The 20,173-nt window shown below is 39.4% G+C and overlaps 1 protein-coding gene across 9 annotated transcripts in view; it reads right to left on the bottom strand.

Moving 5' to 3' along the window:
* The window catches only part of LOC132405637 (rap guanine nucleotide exchange factor 6-like), a 407,378-nt gene that overhangs the window by 139,937 nt on the left and 247,268 nt on the right, over window positions 1-20,173 (bottom strand). The window contains exon 1 of one of the 9 annotated variants that reach the window (XM_059990609.1): window positions 2,064-2,183. The exons of the other annotated variants lie outside the window; for them this stretch is intronic. The gene's annotated coding sequence lies outside the window, so the exon portion shown is untranslated. Of the gene's footprint in view, window positions 1-2,063; window positions 2,184-20,173 lie in introns of those variants that run through there. 9 annotated transcript variants of the gene reach the window in all.

Below are 20,173 nucleotides of genomic sequence, written 5' to 3'. Positions count from 1 at the left end.
GGATAGGCCATTGTTTCTGAAACAGAAGTGCTGGTATCAGGAAGCATGACTCCTGGTAGCACTGAACAGCAGGCAGAATTGAAAGCTCTGATTGAAGCCTGTAAAATATCAGAAGGAAGATCAGCTGATATCCACACTGATTCTCATTATGCTTTTGGAGTGTTCATGATTTTGGAAATTATGGAGACAAAGGAGATTTCTTACAGGTGTAGGAACCCCAATCAACAATGGTCAACTAGTATAAAAGCTCATGAATATCATGCAACTGCCATCAGAAGCTGCTGTATTAAAATGTAAAAGCCACTCCAAAGCAACTATAATGGAACACCATGGAAATGCATTCACAGGTGAAATTACAAAAGAGGCAGCACAGGAAGGTGTAAAATAAATAAAGCAAGAACAACTAGATCATGGAGCAGTGGAGCAGCTACCACATTTAAATGCTCTTGCCCCATCTGGTCCATTTGTACACTTACAAGTGGACTATATTACTTTACCAAGTATCAAGGGTGGGCAGACATACTGGTAATAATGGACAGTTTTCAAGATAGATGGAAGCAAATCCAGCCAAAAAAGCCACTGCCACACACACAGTAAAAATTCTGATCAAGGGCTATACTCCTAGATGAGAATTGCCATGTCACATCAACTTGGGCTAAGTAACACATTCCACTGGGAGTGTTTGCCCACAATTATATTGACTAATGAACATTGAATGGTCTTTTCATTGTACAAAGCATTCACAATCATCAGAGCAAGTCAAACAAATGAATGGAATCATCAAACGACAGCAAAGTATCATGAGGAAGGTGTACCATGGCCTATAGCTCTTCCTATGATCTTATGTAGCATCAGAGCAACCCCAAAAATGAAAATTAAATTAAATCCATTCAAAATAGTCACAGTGAGTCCTATGTCACTACCGGAAGCTCTTGATCTCAGAGGGTGATATACACATTATGGCAGACAGTTTAGTGATCTAATATGTGAAATTAATCCAAGCTACTGTCTGCCTCTTAACAGGTTTCTGCCACTTAGACTGATTGAACAGAAGGACGTACCCTGAATTCCGGTGAGTGAGTCCTGATTAAGAAACCACAGACTACAAATAACCACTGGGAGCTCAAAGGGAAGGTTCTTATCAAGTGCAGTTAATTATCAATTCGGTGGTGAGAGTAGAAGGTATAACTGAATTGAATTGACTGTATCAATTGCATCCTTTAAATCCGTCAAAAAAAAGTAACTGGATACATAGTGAATACTGTAAGCAAGCTAAATTGGTACAAGACGGGGCAACAAGGACTGAAATTAATATGCTAGTAACCTCTGACTGTGCCTCAGCTTCAGGGTTATGGTGAGCAAATCACTAACCAGCCAGAACACTTCAACTAGAGTCAATAACTACTAGACATTATGATGTTTATTCTAATATTAGTTATTGTTCCCTATTCATAATGTGCTAATTGAAATGACTCATAATGTATACTTGCAAGTATCACATGAATTTGCTGATGCTGTTAATGCCTCTAGTTTTTGTGTATGTCAATATATACAACACACTTCAAAATATTCACCAATGCTAGGAATTCCTGTAGAACCAGAACAAGCGTGCACCCTGTTCTGTAGCAAAATTCATTACCACAATCTAGCAATAGTGACACTGACATTGTGTCCATGCTTCATTACTGTCAGGGGAGACAAATATACAATGATCATGCTTCCCACGAACCACCTTAAACTACATCAGTTATAAAATCAGCATGATTTAGGAAATCAAATCATACCCTACTCATGTTTTATCCTGGGATCACTCCATATTTGCATTTAATGTTCATGACAAAACTTTAACTATTTTCATGTGTTTACTATAAAGCTACATTTTACTTGAGTTCAGAAAGTGCCATTCCAATAGGGCAGAGTTTATGGAATTATACTTTATGTTGCCCTAAATGGGGTAATGACTCTGGAATTTTTATTGACAATATCCATCAGAAAAAATGACAGTTCAGTAAGGTTCCCAACAAACAATAAGAACTGGTCTAAGTTCATTGAATAATACATACTCTGGTTGCAGAAATGGGGCTTATATCTCTCTTCCATGTAGTTGGTTAGGATCTTGTTATTTGGGTTATGTCTTTCCTGCTTATCACATATACACAGACTCTATCTTTACATCCCAAGTCTGGAAGAAAACGAGACATTCAGGAGCTCATCTTGCATGAATTATATTCCCATTTTATGGTGTCACAATAAATATAAATCAAAAATGCTAATGCAGCATTTGAAAGAGTAGGCAATGACACTGTTGGTGTCTTGGAAAAAGTAACAGAAGTAGTCACCGTGTGTACGATAGATCTTCAAAACCATATGGTTTTAGATCTCTTAGCAATTGTTGGTGGGGTGGGGGGGGGGGCACGTGAAGTTATGTAGGCAAGAAGTGTTATACTTACATACCTGATGGGTCTGAAGGTGGCTGATCATACCCGTAAAGAGACAGCTGAAATACATTAATCTGTTTGATGGAATTTCTTTGACTGGATCCAATTAAATCAGAAGCAGGGGCTGCAGGGGCTACTCAATTTTGCAAGTCATAATATTTGTCCTGATATGTCTTGTCATCATTTACATCTTTTACATCTTTTTTACTTGTACAAGAGAAATGATGCACAGAGCAGTTCAAACTCACATAAGTGTACCTACTCATGAAAACAACCTACCAGCAATGGCATAATCCCATGAATATCTTTCAATACTTCCATGGCTTTGGTGCATTTTTGAATATTTTATACTTAACATAGGAATAACAAGTTCTTCTGCCTATGAATATTCAGGTTTAATGATTCTAAATGAGAAAGATACAGGATAGATGTATTCCAAAAACAAATAAATACTCAAATGGCAATATAGTACAATCATGGCTGACAAGGGAAGTCAAAGCTAATATAAAAACAAAAGAGTGGGCATACAACAAAGCAAACAACGGGAAGTTGGAGGATTGGGAAGCTTTTAAAACCTACACAGAGCAACTAAAAGAATCATTAGGAGGAAAAATATGAAATATGAAAGCAAGCTAGCAAACAATGTCAAAATGGATATTAACAGCTTTTTCAAGTATGTAAAAAATAAAGGAAATGAGAGTGGATATAGGACCACTAGAAAATTAAGCAAGAGAAATAATAATGGGTGACAAGGAAATGACAGATGAACTAAATTAGTATTTTGTGTTAGTCTTCACTGTAGAAGACATTAGCAGTGTGCCAGATATTGAAGGTTGTGAGGGAATAGATGTGAGTGCAGTTTCTGTTACAAAAGAGAAGATGCCTAAAAAGCTGAAAGACCTAAGGGTACTTAAGTCACCCAGACCAGATGAACTGCAGACAAGAGTTCTGAAAGGTAGTGGTAGAGGCATCAGTAATGATCTTTCAAAAATCATTGGACTCTGGCATTGCCCCAGAGGACTGGAAAATTGCAAATGTCACTTCACTCTTTAAGAAAAGAGGAAGGCAGCAGAAAGGAAATTATAAAGCAGTTTTCCTGACCTCAGTGGTTGGGAAGATGCTGGAGTCAATTGATAAAGATGAGGTTAAGGAGTATTTGGTGACACAGGATAGGACAAAGTCAGCATAGTTTCCTTAAGGGAAAATCTTGCCTGACGAACCTGTTGGGAGTTCTTTGAGATTGCACATAGGATAAATAAAGGGGTGCAGTGGATGTTGTATACTTGGACTTTCAGAAGGCCTTTTACAAGGTGCCGCACATGAGAATGCTTATGAAGTTAAGAACCCATGGCATTACAGGAAAGTTACTGGTATGGTTAGAGCATTGGCTAGTGACTAGAGGTGTTCCACAGGGGTCGGTGTTGGAAACGCTTCTTTTTATGGTTTATGGTGTATATCAATGATTTAGATGATGGAATAGCTGGCTTTGTTGCCAAGTTTGCAGATGATATGAAGATTGGTCGAGGGGCAGGTAGTGTTGAGGAAACAGGAAGGCTGCAGAAGGCTGCAGAAGATTAGGAAAATGAGCAAGAGAGTGGCAAATGAAATACAATGTTGGAAAATGCATGGTCATGCACTTTGGTAGTAGAAATAAATGTGCAGACTATTTTCTAAACGGGGAGCAAAACCAAAAATCTGAGATGCAAAGGGACTTCGGAGTCCCTGTTCAGAACACCCTAAAGGTTAACATGCAGGTTGAGTTGGTGGTGAGGAAGGCAAATGCAATGCTAGCATTCATTTCAAGAGGTCTAGAGTAGAAGAGTAGGGATGTGATGCTGAGGCTTTATAAGGCACTGGTAAAGACCCATCTTGAGTATTGTGAACAGCTTTGGACTCATCGAAGAAAAGATCTGCTGGCATTGGAGAGGGTTCAGAGGAGGCTCACGAGAATGATTCCCAGAATTAAAAGGTTATTAGATGAGGAATGTTTAATGACTCTGGGTCTGTACTCACTGGAGTTTCGAAGGATGGGGTGGGGGGGGGGGGTGGATCTCATTGAAACCTTTCAAATGTTGAAAGACCTAGATAGAGTAGATGTGAAAAGAATGTTTCTGTGGATGAGTGAGTCTAGGACAAGAGGGCACAGCCTCAGGATGGAGGAGCATCCTTTTAAAATAGACATGTGTTGAAATTTCTTTAGTCAGAGGGTGGTATATTTGTGGAATTTGTTACCACAGGCAGCTGTGGATGCCAGGTATCCAAGGCAGAGATTGACAGGTTCTTGGTGGGACATGGCATCAAAAGTCATGGGGAGAGGGCTGGGGAGTGGGGCTGAGAAGGGGAAGGAAGGATCAGCCATGTTTGAATGGCAGAGCACACTCAATGGGCCAAAAGATCTAATTCTTCTCCTATGTCTTCTGGTCTAAATGTGTGATTCGGAATTAAAGGCTTGGTTGGAGTGGTGGCGGGGGGGTGGTGGGAATGTTGGATTGGACTGTGTAATTGTTACCTTCATTGTAGGTTAACTTAGGCTTGTTTGTATTTTTATAGAATTACATAATTTATATATATATAAATTACACACACACATACACAAAAGAAATACGTGTGTGTGTGAGAGTGTGAGTGTGAGAGAGAGTGTTTGTGAGAGAGAGAGTGTGTGAGAGTTTTCTAATGGTTACAGTTCCACCACATTTTTCTGGAAGCTTCTTAGTTTCAGTGGTAGATATTACATTACTTGAATAGTGGCTATCTTATTGATTGATTCAAGCAATGGATTTTGAATGGAATGTCTATTATCAGCAGTTGGGCATCAAAGGACCACAGCAGACTGGTTCAGTCTCTGTATTTGTGATTCTTCATCTCTTTCTCTCTCTGTTCATCTTCCTTCCCTTATTTCAACATTCTTGTAACGCTTCTGAAAAACTTCAGAACAAAAACATCAGAATCCAATAGATCAACATGACTAGATAATATCATAGTCTTAAATGGCTGTATATTCATACAGCCCAAAGAACACAACTATTAAGAGCTAAATATACAAAATTCTGGAGGAGCTCAGCAGGTCAGGAAGCATCTATGAAAAGGAATAAACAGTCGACATTTCTGGCTGAGACCCTTCATCAGGACTGAAAGAGCCCGAAAAATCGACTGTTTGTTCCTTTTCCTGGATGCTGCCTGACTTGCTGAGTTTCTCCAGCATTTTGTATCTGTTACTCTGGATTTCCAGCATCTGCAACATCTTTGTTTATGAGTTAAACATGATGGGTTTGGTTCCTATTCTGAGAGATGGGCTGGAATTGTCAATGACAATACTCGTGTATGTTGCTTGTGGTACACAGATCTTGGAAGAGAAATCTCCTTTTAGATATGAGTTTCTGGAGGACAGGACTTATTTTGATCAGCAGTTAATGTATGTAAACAACAATGCTAAATGAGATTGTAGCAAATTAGATGGCACAAAAGATTTCAAGATAGCAAAAGTTCCTTAAGAGTAGAAAGCTCCCACATGCCAAAATCTAATAATTGCTTGGGGCCTTTAATTTTGTATTCTGAAGGTTTGCGGGTTGTCGCCTAGAAAGTGGCAGGGGATTAGGAAGAAAATCTGTCACTCCACACTACCCGCGATACTTTGAAACTTGTACATAATAATAAAGAAGATATTAGTAATGTTCTTGGCAATGGTAGAGAGGGGAAATCTTGCTCACATCACCAGACACCAAAACCCAGCCCAAGTTTTTGATATCCTCCATTGTGAACCAATTCAAATCAAAATTACAAAGGACAATTCCTCCCTTCTTCTATTCAGCTTCAAAACCTTTTTACCTTGGAGTATGCTGGCAATAGAGAGAATAATTTTGGAAAGCTGATAGTAATGAAGTCATTAGCATACATATGCCTTGTCCTTAATAACTATCATCACATTTTGAATCTGCACTCTCATGACAGGGCTGCTTCATGTGATTTTAAAATAAAGATGCTACACACAGCATAATTATGAAAATATTCAAAAAATTCCAAGTGCATGATTGTAAGCAAGAAAAAGGCTCATGAAGACAAGTGCACTATTTCAAAAGAAAATTTACTAGCTTACAATTTAGAATCAAGGACCTTGTACTGTCACAACCTGACAAATTTAGCCTGCTGCGTTCCTCCAGCATTTTGTGTTCTCCTTGGATTTCCAGCATCTGCGGAATTTCTCGTTTGAAATTTAGCCAATTATTAAACGTTTCTTAAATCAGGATGAACTGTGCTATTCTAACAATATTAGTCATAATTCCTCCATAGTAATTTCAAGGTTTAGTGTGATAGACACAGAGTAATTAAATTCCATTACACTTTTGTTTCTTTGATTATTTTTGAAATTTAGTAACTAAATGAAATTGTATATTTTTAAAGTGCACATAAAAATCACAATTTTGCGGCACGTTTTAAAAACAATAAATTTAGCATTAATCCAAATGTATATCTTCAATTACTGTTACCAGTTTTTAAGTCCCTCCTTCCCCAATATATATTAGCTCAAATTTTATTAAGGAGGTAGATTTATGCATTTTCCATAAGTCACAATGATCTCTGAATGCACATAGAATGTAAAATTATAAAGTAGCATCGAAAGAGAAAAGTATTTAAGACTTAATAGTCTTAACCAAGAAGTTGTCCATTTTAGATAAGGATATTTTACAAAATATATGCATGCAGTTTATTTCTGTGCATTCTTCATATGGAGTCTAAAAATTTTTCCAGTGACTATCTAATGGAAACATTTCTGTTGTCTGCATGAAGCAAACAACATACAAATTAAACTTGCGTTTGACTTTGAGGTGCTTAGGAGAGATGTGTAGAATGTGTAAATCAAATCTGTTTCTTGTAAATTCGTAAATATCCAATAATCAGAACCAATTTTTGGACATACCATTCATATCTATTAATATGCTAATATAAAAATAGACTGTACAAGGCCTTGAAAAACTTGTATGGTGCCCTGAAGAATATGCAGCACTTCCCATCTTCCAGGAACCACCTCTCAGCAAATACAGAAAATAACAATCAGATTTACGGCACCACCATCTTCAGTTCACCTGTACACCTTTTGACCAACTATAAAAAGATTCAAAGAACCTGAAACTAAGCACAAAACTCATTATCTACCTTGACCTAGCTACAACGGCAACGACACGCTCTGGAAAATTCAGAGCCACTCCCAAGTCCCTTCTGACTTTCCTCCCCATTTAGAAAATTGTCTACACCTTTATTCCTTCCACCAAAGTGTATGATCATACACTTCCCCTGCACTATACTCCATCTGCCACTTCTTTGCCCATTCTCTCAATCTGTCCAATTCCTTCTGCAGACTCTGATTCCTTAGAGCTACCTGCCAATCAAACACCTATCTTCATATCATCCACAAACCCATCATTTCCATCATCCAAATTAATAACGAATAACATGAAAAGAAAAGGTCATAACAACAACCCCCACAGAACACCACTAGTCACTGGCAACCAAACAGAAAAGGCCCCTATATTCCCACTCTTTGCCTCTTTCCTGTCAGCCAAAGATCTATTCATGCTAGTATGTTTCATGTAATACTACTCACTCTTATTTTGTTTAGCAGCCTCATAAGTTGCACCTTGTCAAAGCCCTTCTAAAACTCCAAAAACATCCACTGACTCTCCTTTGTCTATCCTGCCTGTTATTTCCTGAAAGAATTCCAACAGTTTGTCAGACAAGATTTCCTCTTTAGGAAAACATGCTCTCTTTGGCCTATTTTATCATGTGCCTCCAAGTACTTTGAAACCTCAGCCTGAATAATGGACTCCAACACCTTCCCAACCACTGAAGTCAGGCTAACCGGCCTATAATTTCCTCTCTTCTGACTCCCTCCCTTCTTAAAGAGTGGAGTGACAATTGCAATTTTCTAGTCCACCATAATAATTCCACAATCTAGTGATTCTTGAAAGAAAACTACTCAGGCTTCCACAGCTCTTCAGCAACCTCTTTCAGAACGTTGGCCTCCATCTGGCCTAGGTGACAAGCATCATTTCATTAGTAACAGTACCTACACTCACTTCTGCCTCTCACACTCTTGAATTCCTGGCATACTGCTAGTGTTTTCCACAGTGAAGAATGACACAAAACACTTAAGTTCTTATACAGGACTCCAGAAACACATTGCTACCTAGTAATCCAAGGCAAGGGTCGTTCTAAATCAGGACACTACACTGTTACGACTGTGCCCCAACTCTGAGGGGCCAAAGGGTACAAAGTAGCCCCCTCCTTTTTGAGAATCGCAAGATCGCTATTAATTCGGGTTTGGGACCCAGGAAATGAGAGAGAGACATGCAGATTCCTCAAGGTTTGGAATGTGTCCTGGGCCTCTGAGAGACAAAGCCACGGATAACGGCCATTATCTCTTGGAGACGGAATTGTGTATTGAGTACTGTACTATTCATTGAAGCCCGCAGGCAATGAACAGAGGGGGCTGGTTGAGGGATGGCATCATTCCAATCTGATTGACATCTGAGACCCCGTGAGTAAGGATAAAAGAAGGTCTAGGGAACAACCCCTTTAGACGCACCAGGAGAAACGCTAGAAATCCCGTGACAGCGTTTAATAGCAACAGCCAGTGGGGCTCGCGAGCGTCCTTTTCCTTGGCCTAGGAATTGGCGGGCTTCCACGGAACAGCTTAGCTAAAAGGACCGACTACAAAAACGGAACTCTCGAAGGATCGACATCATAAAAAGGAAAAGCTGGCAAGTTTAAAACATCTGTCCCTCTTGACTCCAACCAAAGGCTGCAGCCTGAATGAACTAAAGTGACTTTTATATTTCCATCGGACAATACATTATCCCCTAGACAACGATAGAGCTATTTCTTATTGATTATTATTATACCCGCTCTTTTAGATTTAGTATTGACGAAGTATATTATCTGTATGTTTGCATTGATATTATTTTTGTGTATTTTTATCAATAAATACTGTTAAGAACAGTTCCATCAGACTTCAATGGACCTCTCTATCTTTGCTGGTAAGTGACCCAGTTACGGGGTATGTAACAATACACACAAGTTCATCTAAGTCCAGTATGAGGTTTTAGATCTCTTCTAAGATCAAGCCATTTAGCACAATTCTAGGCCCTTACAAGACAATGGTAGCTGTCATTAGTGTAATGACAAGACTTTGTTCTTTAAGATGTTTTCAGAAACTGTTATTAATGCTAACTTGGAAAAATGCAACCTCCGGATTGATAAGGGGGACATCCAATTGGATTACTCACTAAGTGTACAGACACAATACAATAACTAAGCTTTTCACAAATCAGCTCTTCAATCAGTGCTGATGCAAGTGAGCCATCCTTGTTGACAGACAAAGTACTCCAGCCAGAGCATATTTTCTGATCTTACCACTTTTAATGCTTCTTTCAAGTTTCTTCAACATTGATTCGTCATCTGTGAAATGATGGCAAATAGCAATCAGGAAGAGGCTTCTTTGCTCATGCGTGTCCTGAAGTATCTAAGACTCACGAGATATTGAGACAATACTGGACATTGGTTGGCCTATTCCCACTGCCAGTACGCTGTGCCTCTACCTCTGGTGATTCTGTCCTACCAGTGAGGCAGGATGTATTCAGGATTGTACTGGGGTTTTCCGGCATGTAGTCCCTGCGATACAATTTGTAAATATGATTTGTAGCTTGACAGGTCTATGAGAGCTTTTTTCAATTAACCTGATAATTGGTTTATTCTTGTCACTTGCATTGAGAGACAATGAAAATCTTCGTTTTGCATGCAATCCCAACAGATCATTCCTAATATAAAGTACATTGAGGTAGTACAAAGTGGAAAAAAATAACAGAATGAAGAATAGAATGTTACAGTTACAGAGAAAGTGCTGTACAGGTACACAAATAAGATGCAAGGTCCATAATGAGGTAGATTGAGATATCACATTTATCGTACAAGTGGTTTCTACCAAAATGAACCACTTTACACTAATCTGGGTTGAACTCCATCTGCCACTTCCCAGCCCTGTTTTGCATCCTTTCAATGTCCCACTGTAACCTCTGACAGTCCTCCACACTATCCACAACACCCCAACCTTTGTGTCATCAGCAAACTTACTAACCCATTCCTTCACTTCCTCACCCAGGTCATTTATAAAAATCACAAAGAGTAAGGGTCCCAGAACAGATCCCTGAGGCACACCACTGGTCACTGACCTCCATGCAGAATATGACCCGTCTACAACCACTCTTTGCCTTCTGTGGGAAAGCCAGTTCTGGATCCACAAAGCAATGTCCCCTTGCATCCCATGCCTCCTTACTTTCTCAATAAGCCTTGCATGGGGTACCTTATCAAATGCCTTGCTGAAATCTATATGCACTACCTCAACTGCTCTGCCTTCATCAATGTGTTTAGTCACATTCTCAAAAAATCCAATCAGGCTCGTAAGGCACGACCTGCCCTTGACAAACCCATGCTGTCTACTTCTAATCATATCATACCTCTCCAAATGTTCATAAATCCTGCCTCTCAGGATCCTCGCCATCAACTGGTCTATAATTTCCTGGGCTATCTCCGCTCCCTTTCTTGAATAAAGGAACAACATCCACAACCTTCCAATCCTCCAGGACCTCTCCTGTCCCCATCGATGATTTAAAGATCATCGCCAGAGGCTCAGCAATCTTCTCCCTCGCCTCCCACAGTAGACTGGGGTACATCTAAGCCGGCCCCAGCAACTTACCCAACTTCCTGACGAAGGGTCTCGGCCCGAAACGTCAACAGCGCTTCTCACTATAGATGCTGCCTGGCCTGCTGTGTTCCACCAGCATTTTGTGTGTATTGTTGGTTGAACTTATCCATCTTGATGCTTTCTAAAAGCTCCAGCACATCCTCTTTCTTAATATCTACATGCTGAAGCTTTCCAGTCTGCTGCAAGTTATCACTACAATCACCAAGATCCTTTTCCATAGGGAATACTGAAGTAAAGTATTCATTAAGTGCCTCTGCTATTTCCTCCAGTTCCATACACACTTTCCCACTGTCATACTTGATAGGTCCTATTCTTTAACGTCTTATCCTCTTGCTCTTCCCATACTTGTAGAATGCCTTGGGGTTTTCCTTAATCCTGCCCGCCAAGGTCTTCTCATGGCCCTTTCTGGCTCTCCTAATTTCCTTTTTAAGCTCCTTCCTGTTAGCCTTATAATCCTCTAGATCTCTAATATTACCTAGCTCTCTGAACCTTCTGTGAGCTTTTCATTTCTTCTTGACTGGATTTATTACAGCCTTTGTACACCACTGTTCCTGTACCCTGCCATAACTTCCCTGTCTCACTGGAACATAGCTATGCAGAACTCCACACAAATATCCCTTGAACATTTGCCACGTTTCTTTCGTACTTTTCTCTGAGAACATCTGTTCCCAATTTAAGCCTCCAATTTCCTGCCTGATAGCCTCAAAATTCCCCTTACTCCAATTAAACGCTTCTTTTAAACTCCAGTGAGTACAGGGTCAGAGCCATCAAACGCTCCTCATATGTTAAAACAGCATCATCCTTCACCAACAATTCTATGAACAAAGCACATAATCACCAGAAAGTACAAACTCAAAGTATTATTTACAGTTGATTAATATATACAGCTTTCATCATAGAATTGGAGCATCATGGTAACGTAGTGCTTAACACAACGCTTTCATAGCTTGGGGCACTGGCGTTTGGAATTCGATTCCAGTGTCCTCTACAAAGAGTTTGTACTGTGGAATGCACGGTTTTCCTCTTTGATGCTTCTGTTTCCTCACACAGCCCAAAGAAATACTGGTTAGTAGGCTAATTGATCATTGTAAATTGTTTCATGATCTGCCTAGGGTTAAGTTTTGATTAGGCTAGAGTTACTGTCGGCGTACCTTGAAAGACTAGAAGGGCCTATTCTGTATTGTAAAATATAAATATACTGTAAATTTTAAAATATTCTCTTAATTTACAGCTATCAAGAAAATTAATTTGCATTTTGCATCTGAATCTAAAGCAACTCATTGTACTTGAGATTGTAAGCTACCAAGGTACAGGACTGCAAAATTTGAAAAAAAAAATTCAAAATGTGGATATTAGCATGTGTAAGTAAACAGATATCTGTCAACTGTCAATCCAGAGCATCAAGATTCTAAGGGTAAGAGCTGTAACTCCTACAAACTAATCTATCTTCCAGTATTTATTGGCTTAATTTGCTTCCCTTCACCTATCACCGCCAATAAAAATGAAGTGCAATTCTTGAAATTTTATTCAGAAATGAACAAAAATAGGCAGTAAAGTATTAAAAAAAAATCTCGTCTTATAAAATGCTTTCAATTCTGGGATGGTTTTAATATTGACACACTGAAGAATTCACGACTCAGTGCTAAGTTTAAACCATTAATTTCCAATATGCATTTTGTTATCCTAGATTACAGTATATTACCTCTTTTGAATTCGGCAGTTAATTTGCTTTAGGGGTTATGTCTTGTTGAGGAATACCACAACCACAGAAGTGATGCTCTGAAGGTTAACTATGATATACTTGATAATTAGTTACTAAAAGGTAAAATTAGGGAGGCAAGGCACCACAAAATTGAGCCCAGTCCATAGATATGACTATATCATCTTGGTTAACATCAAGCAAAATTGCATTTTTTGTTATCTTGTCCACTGGATGAGATCTTGAATGTCCAAAGTACTAAGTAAAATTTATCAGAGTACATACATGTCACCATATACAAGCCTGAGATTATTTTTCTGTGGGCATACTGAGCACATCTATTGATCAGTAACTTTAAACTGTAAACTGCAAACAAACTGTAAATGCAGATACTGTATGAATAAGTAGCAATAAATAATAATAAATAACATCCATCGATATAACAGAGACCTTAAATAAGTGTAGCCTTGAACCCCTTCCATTTAAGAGCTTGATGGATGAGTAGTAGCATCTGTTCTTGAATCTGATGGTGTGAGTCCTGAAGCACTTATAACTTCTACCTTATGGCAGCAACAAGAGAACAACATGGCCTGGGTGGTGAGGATCTTTGACGACTGATGCTACTTTTTTCTACAGCAATGTTTCATGTAAGGGTACTCAAAGGTTGGGAGAGGTTTTCTGGTGATGTACTGGACTGAATCCACTACCTTTTGTAGGATATTCCACTCAAAGGCATAGGTGTTTCCATATCATGCCATAATGCACCCAGTCAGCAAACTTTCGACCACACATCCACAGAGGTTTGCCACTGTTTTTGTTGACATGCCAAACCTCCAGACTCCTGAAGAAGTGGTTTCTTCACAATAATATTTATATGATGGGTCCAGGACAGGTCTTCTGACACCCAGGAGTTTCAAGTTACTGACCCTCTCCTCCTCCGATCCTCCAATGATTACTGGCTCATGGACCTCTCGTTTCCCTCTCCTGAAGCCTAAAATCAGTTTCTTGGTCTTACTGGCATTGAGTGAGAGGTTATTGTTATTGTACCACTCAGCCAAGTTTTCAATCTCCCTCCTATATACTAATTGATCACCTCCTTCGATAAAGCCCACAACAGTGGTGTCATCAGCAAACTTAAATATGGCATTGGAGCTGTGTTTAGCCACATAGTCATAGGTGAAAAGCAAATAGAGCAGGGGACTAAGCACCAAAGTCCTGTGGTGCAACTATGCTGACGGAAACATAGGTATGCGCTGGTTCCTCCCTATTCTGGTGGTCAAAGCAAGCACAGAAAGCATTAAGCTCATCTGGAAGCAAAGCTCTACTGTCCCCTATGTCACAAGATTTAACTTTGTAGGTGGTTGTGACATTCAAATCTGGCCACAGCCATCGAACATCCCTCATTGATTCCTGTCTAGTCCAGAATCTCCACTTTGCCTGAGAGATGGCTTTCTGGAGATCATACATGGACCTCTTGTAGCATTCTTGATCACCTACTTAAATGCCTCTGATCTGGCTCTCAGCAGATACTGGATTTCATTGTTCATCCAGAGCTTCTGATTTTGTGGGAACACACTCATCCAGAGATGTTTTAATAAAGTCTGTAACAACCCTGGTATAGTCATTCAGGTTCTAAGATGAGTCCTCGAATACAGATCAGTCCACTGACTCAAGGCAATGCTGTAACTGTCCCTTAGCATCCCATGACCACCTCTTAGCTGTCTTGATCACTGGAACCTTGCTCTTTAGGCTCTGTCTGCATGCAGGTAGCAGGAATACAACCAAATGATCTGACAGTCTTGGGAAGGAACAATCGGCATTCCTTAATGTAGTGCAGCAGTGGTCTACAGTGTTAGGACTTCTGGTGCACCAGGTTATGTGTTGGAGATAATTGGGCAAGGTTTTTTTCAAACAGGCCTGGTTAAAGTTGCCGAATTTGAAATGCATCAGGATAGGCAGTTTCTTGTTTACGGGCAGCATCATGCCGTTTCACGAGAGCTTGCTTATAATCGGCTGCTGGACGCATGTAAGCTGCGGTCAGGATCATGGATGAGAACTCCTAAGGCAAGTAGAATAGTCTACATTTAATCATTAGTTGTTCTAAGTCAGGGAAACAAGAAGTTGACATAACCCCAACGTCCATGCACCAATGAGAATAGACTAAAAAGCACAAGTCACCACCTTATTCTGTACCAGAATTCAGGGTTTGATCCATTCTGAAAATTATAAAACCTTCTGGTTGGATAGCTGCGTCAGACACATTCGCTGTTAACGAGGTCTCACTGTAACAAATAATTTGAGAGCTGCCTTATCTGCCTTTGATACAACAAGCCTTGCCCTGAGATCGTCAATCTTATTTTCAAGTAACTGTACATTTGCCAACAAGATGCTCAATGGAGGAGACCTGATCCTCCTGCACTTTGCCCTGGTTTGAAATTATTATTAAAAAGGTAAAATTAGTGGGGCAAAGGACCACAAAATTGAGCCTCAATCCAGAGGTATGACTGTATCATCTTGGTTAACATCAAGCAGAGCTGCATTTTTTGATATCTTGTCTATTAGAGGAGATTTTGGATGTCCTGTTTGCCTTTGGGTGGATTCAAACTCTCCCAGAAGAATACATATGTCTATGGTCTTGTTCCGAGCAAAGAAAAACAGTAAACTGGGTTGATGATCTAATTGAATCTATCTCAAACAAAACTGTTACACTCATTGTCCATCCTGAACTCATCTGTTATCCTTTTAACCTGCTGTCCCTTCCTTATTTTCCACTGTTCTTAATCCACAAGAAAACTCACATCAAATTAAGAATATATTTTATAACATTATCACAGACTAGCTGTGGCTGGAGGTGCAACATCATATCTAGAGTATTTGGGAGGCAGTAAGGGACAAGAACATGCTTAACAACATTCAGTTGGTGAGGTTAGAACAGCAGTAACAGAACCCATGAAATTGGAAACTGAAGAAAATAGAAGTGATTTTGTAATAAAACACAGAATGCACCTTCTGCCGAATGTGCAAAGCACCTGACGTGGTAACATTAAGATGTTGGACACTGCTTTTGAAACTCGATTCTATTCACAATACAACCGAACTTCAGAAGCAAAGCTCAATGTGCAGAGCAACCATGTATGCCTGAACTATGATGCAAGTGTATTTCTAGACCGTAAGACATCTGCATCTACAATTATTTCAAATGTATGCATTTTATAATGTTGATTCTGTTTGCCAGTCACTCCTGATACAATACTCAATTTTAAAGTTCAAATTCATTCTCAAGGTATGTATACCATATACAAAACTGCAGATTCATCTTCTTGCAGGCACCCACAAAAAAAGAAACACAATAGAATCCACAAAAACCACAGAACAAAGACAAACATACATTCAATGTGCAAGAGGACAAATTGTGCAAATAGTAAAAAAAAGATAAACAAATAATACTTTGAATATAAGCTTCAGAGTCCCTGAAAGTAAATCCATGGCTGCAGAGTCAGTTCAGCGTTGAGGTGAGTGTAGCCTGATGGCTGCAGGGCAACAGCTGCTCCCAAACCTAGCAACATGGAACCCAAGACACCTGCACCTCTCTTCCGATGGTGGTAGCAAGAAGAGAAGGACAAATGGGGGCAAGCAGCACAGTTCCTTGTCCACTCTTGGGCCTCAACACTTTAGTTGGCACAGAGTAATGGAGCCTAGCCAGGTTCATTTTCTGCTCTTGGGCCTCGACACAGCATCCGCCCCCAGTGATGGCTGCACCTGTATTCTTGAGGGTCAAATTTGCCAAAAAGTACATACCTTAAAGGGAAATTACAGGCTGTGGATGAGGTGATCGCAGTTAAGAAATAGAATATTTAGTACACCATCTATAAAGTTTGTGAGCAGTCTGTTAAACACCATCGTATGTCGCCAGCACCACCTTGCTTATAAAGCTGCCAGCGTATCTATGCACAGTTTCAAATGACCTTTGGTATTGATGATGGCGATTAAAAAAAAAACAACAAAAACTATAACTCAAATGGGGAGAGACGGCAAAGGAAAGTTATGCCTAAATGCATTTTGTCTTGTAGGGGAAGCTAATATAATCGGACAAAATATTATTTATGCAGTTGCTAAGCAAGTTCTGTCACCTGCTTCTTCAGCCTGTGGCCTGTGCAGTCCTCTATCTTGCTGAACCAAAATCTGGAACATGTGGGAATAATTTATACCATAACCATATGGAATGTAATCTGCTAAAACTGAGTGCCCACTCTTTGTGATCTGCCAACTAATTTTTTAACTTTTAGACTCTTCTGTTGTTAATGTCAGAATTCTTTATCTCTGTCAATTAGAAAATACATACTTCTAGTGTCTGTGAATAAAACAGAGAGCCATACTGATAGAGGAAATGAAGCATGTAACTAATATAGTGAATACTAACCCAAATGCAATTTTGGACACAAAATTATAGGGACTTCTAAGCATGCCTACTTCTAATATGGAATTGTACGTATAAGAAAATGTAAAAGAAAAAAAGACAATAAAAAATAATCAGTTCGAAACCTATGGTGGAAACATTTTTGTTCAGCAGTGAGGGAGAAAAAAGTGAGAGGAAGCAAATTATAAATAAGATATTAATGGAAAGATAGATATTACCTTACAATAGTCATTTGTTTTATTACACACAAAGAAGAACAGTTGCTTTAGCAATTAATATATTACTTCATAGCTTCAGGGATCCAGATGTAATGTTGACTTGAGGTGCCTTTTATACAATGTTTTTGTGTCCTCCCATGGCCACATGAGTTTCTATTAGGTGCTCAGTTTTGTTATCCCTTAGTGTAGCTAAGTAGCAAAAAAAAACAAAAGCAAAGCTAAGTTGCAGGGCAATAGGAGGGAGAGGAGGAGAAAGGGAATGGGTCACACGGGATTGCTCTGTTGGCAGCCATTATGGTCTGAAAGGGCTGAATAGACTACAATAGATAAGTAAAAGTTTGTTTTACTTTGGTTGTGATATTGAAGAATGATTTGTTAAACTGATATGCTATGCAAATTCAATTATTAGATGCCAAGCACATTCTGTGACACGTCCTTTGGATTTGGAGCATCCAGCACTGCATAAATTTTCTCAGCACACTTGTGTAATCATTATGCGTCAATTGTATGACTACAGTAAGTGATGACTGGTTTAAAGAATTCATACTTGTTGCATCATTCTCTAAGCCCATAATCTAATATTCTTAACAATATCTTGATATTTTGAAGATGTCCTTGTCACTCTTACTGGTAACAATATCATCCAGAAAATCCTGAATGCCTGGACAGTTCTGCAGCACCTGGCCCATAGCTTCCTGCCAGAGAGCAGGTGCAGATGATACTCTAAATATAAGCCTAGCATAGCAATAAAGCCCTATGTGGTTATGGTGAGAAACACTTTAAACTCATCCTCCATCTCCATCTGTAGCTAGGTCTCAACTAAGTCCACTTTACTGAAGTGCTTCCTTCCAGAAAGGTTTGCAAAGATATCCTCTATCCTGAGCATTGATCTACTTCCAGACCTTAAATTCACCACAGATCCTGACAGACCCATTCTTCTTGGCTACTGGGACCACTGGTGTTGTCCATGAGCTCCACTCAACCGTGGAAAGAATTCCTTCAGCCTCCAATCCAATTAAGCTCACTGGTTACTTATTATAGAGAAGAAACCCAACAGGCTGCGTAAAACTTGGGTACAGCATTTTCACTGTTACAAGAAATATAAGGTCGTTATAGTAGGTGATTTTAATTTTTCAAATATTGATTGGGACTCCCATACTGTAAAAGGACTAGACAGGACAAAGTTTGACAAATATGTTCAGGAACGTTTCCTTAATCAGTACATATAACTCCCAACAAGAGAATGTGCGATACTTGATCTGCTATTAGGGAATGGCACAGAGCAGGTGACAGAAGATTGTGTATGGGAACATTTTGCACCTAATGATCATAATGCCCTTAGATTCAAAGTAAACATGCAAAAAGATAGGTCTACTCTGCCGTTTCAGATTCTAAATTGGAGAAAAGCCTATTCTGATACAGTTAGAAAGGATCTGGCAAGTGTGGATTGGGACAGGTTGTTCTCTGGCATAGATGTACTTGTAAGTAGGATGCCTTTGAAATTGATATTTTTAAAGTACAATACTTGTATGTACCTGTCAAAATAAAAAGTAATGACAGGTTTAGGGAACCTTGGCTTTCAAGAGATTTTGAGGCTCTGGTTAAGAAAAAAAAAGGAGGTACATAGGCAGGTAGGAACAAATGAGGTATTTATGGAGTATAAGAAATACAAGAGAACATTTAAGAAAGAAATCAGGAGGACTAAAAGAGTACATGAGGCTTCTCTAGCAGACAAGGTGAAGGAGAATCCTAAGGGATTCTATAGATATGTTAAGAGGAAGAGCAAGGGACAAAATTGGCCCTCTAGAAGATCAGAGTGGTAGTGTATGTGTGGAACCAAAAGAGGTGGGGGAGATCTTAAAATGGATTTTTATATCTGTACTTATTCAGGAGATGGATGCAGAATCTATAGAAAGAAGGAAATTAGAGCAGATAAATTCTTGGGGCCTGACAAGGTGCTCCCTTGGACCCTGTGGGAGGCAAGTGCAAAAACTGCAGGGACCCTAGCAGAGACATTTAAATCATTAGCGACAGGTCAGGTACTGAAGGATTGGAGGATAGCGAATTTACAAGGATGTCTTGGGACTGCATGACCCAGGTTATTAGGAAAGATTGAAGAGGTGAGGAATTTATTCCTTGGAACGTTGAAGATTAAGGGGAGGTTTGATAGAGATGTACAAAATTCCAAGGTGTATAGATAGGATAAATGTATGCAGGCTTATTCCACTGAAGTTGGGTGGACTACAATAAGGTCATGGGTTAAGGGTGAAAGGCGAAAAGTTTAAGGGGAACATGAGGAGAAATATCTTCACTCAGAGGGTCATGAGAGTGTGGAATAAACTCCCAGAGCAACTGGGACATGTGAGCTCAATTAAACAATTAAGAGAAGTTTGGATAGATACATGGAGGTAGGGGTATGAAGGGTTATGATCTGGTTGCAGGTCAATGCTTTGACATGCACTAAATGTGTCAAGGGGCCTGCTTCTGTGTTGTACTTTTCTATGATTCTATGATTTATTTTGTGGAATGGCAGGAACAGCAAAGCCAGTGTCCTATTCCATTTTAATTAATTTGTGTTCACTTCTGGGGTAAGCCATATTGCTTGTCTATTGTTAGCTTTCGCGTTGCAAATCTCAAGTCTACCCA

The sequence above is a fragment of the Hypanus sabinus genome, chromosome 15 (assembly GCF_030144855.1).
Source record: "Hypanus sabinus isolate sHypSab1 chromosome 15, sHypSab1.hap1, whole genome shotgun sequence".
Taxonomy (NCBI): Eukaryota; Metazoa; Chordata; class Chondrichthyes; order Myliobatiformes; family Dasyatidae; genus Hypanus; species Hypanus sabinus.
This window is presented reverse-complemented; position numbering and strand designations above follow the sequence as displayed.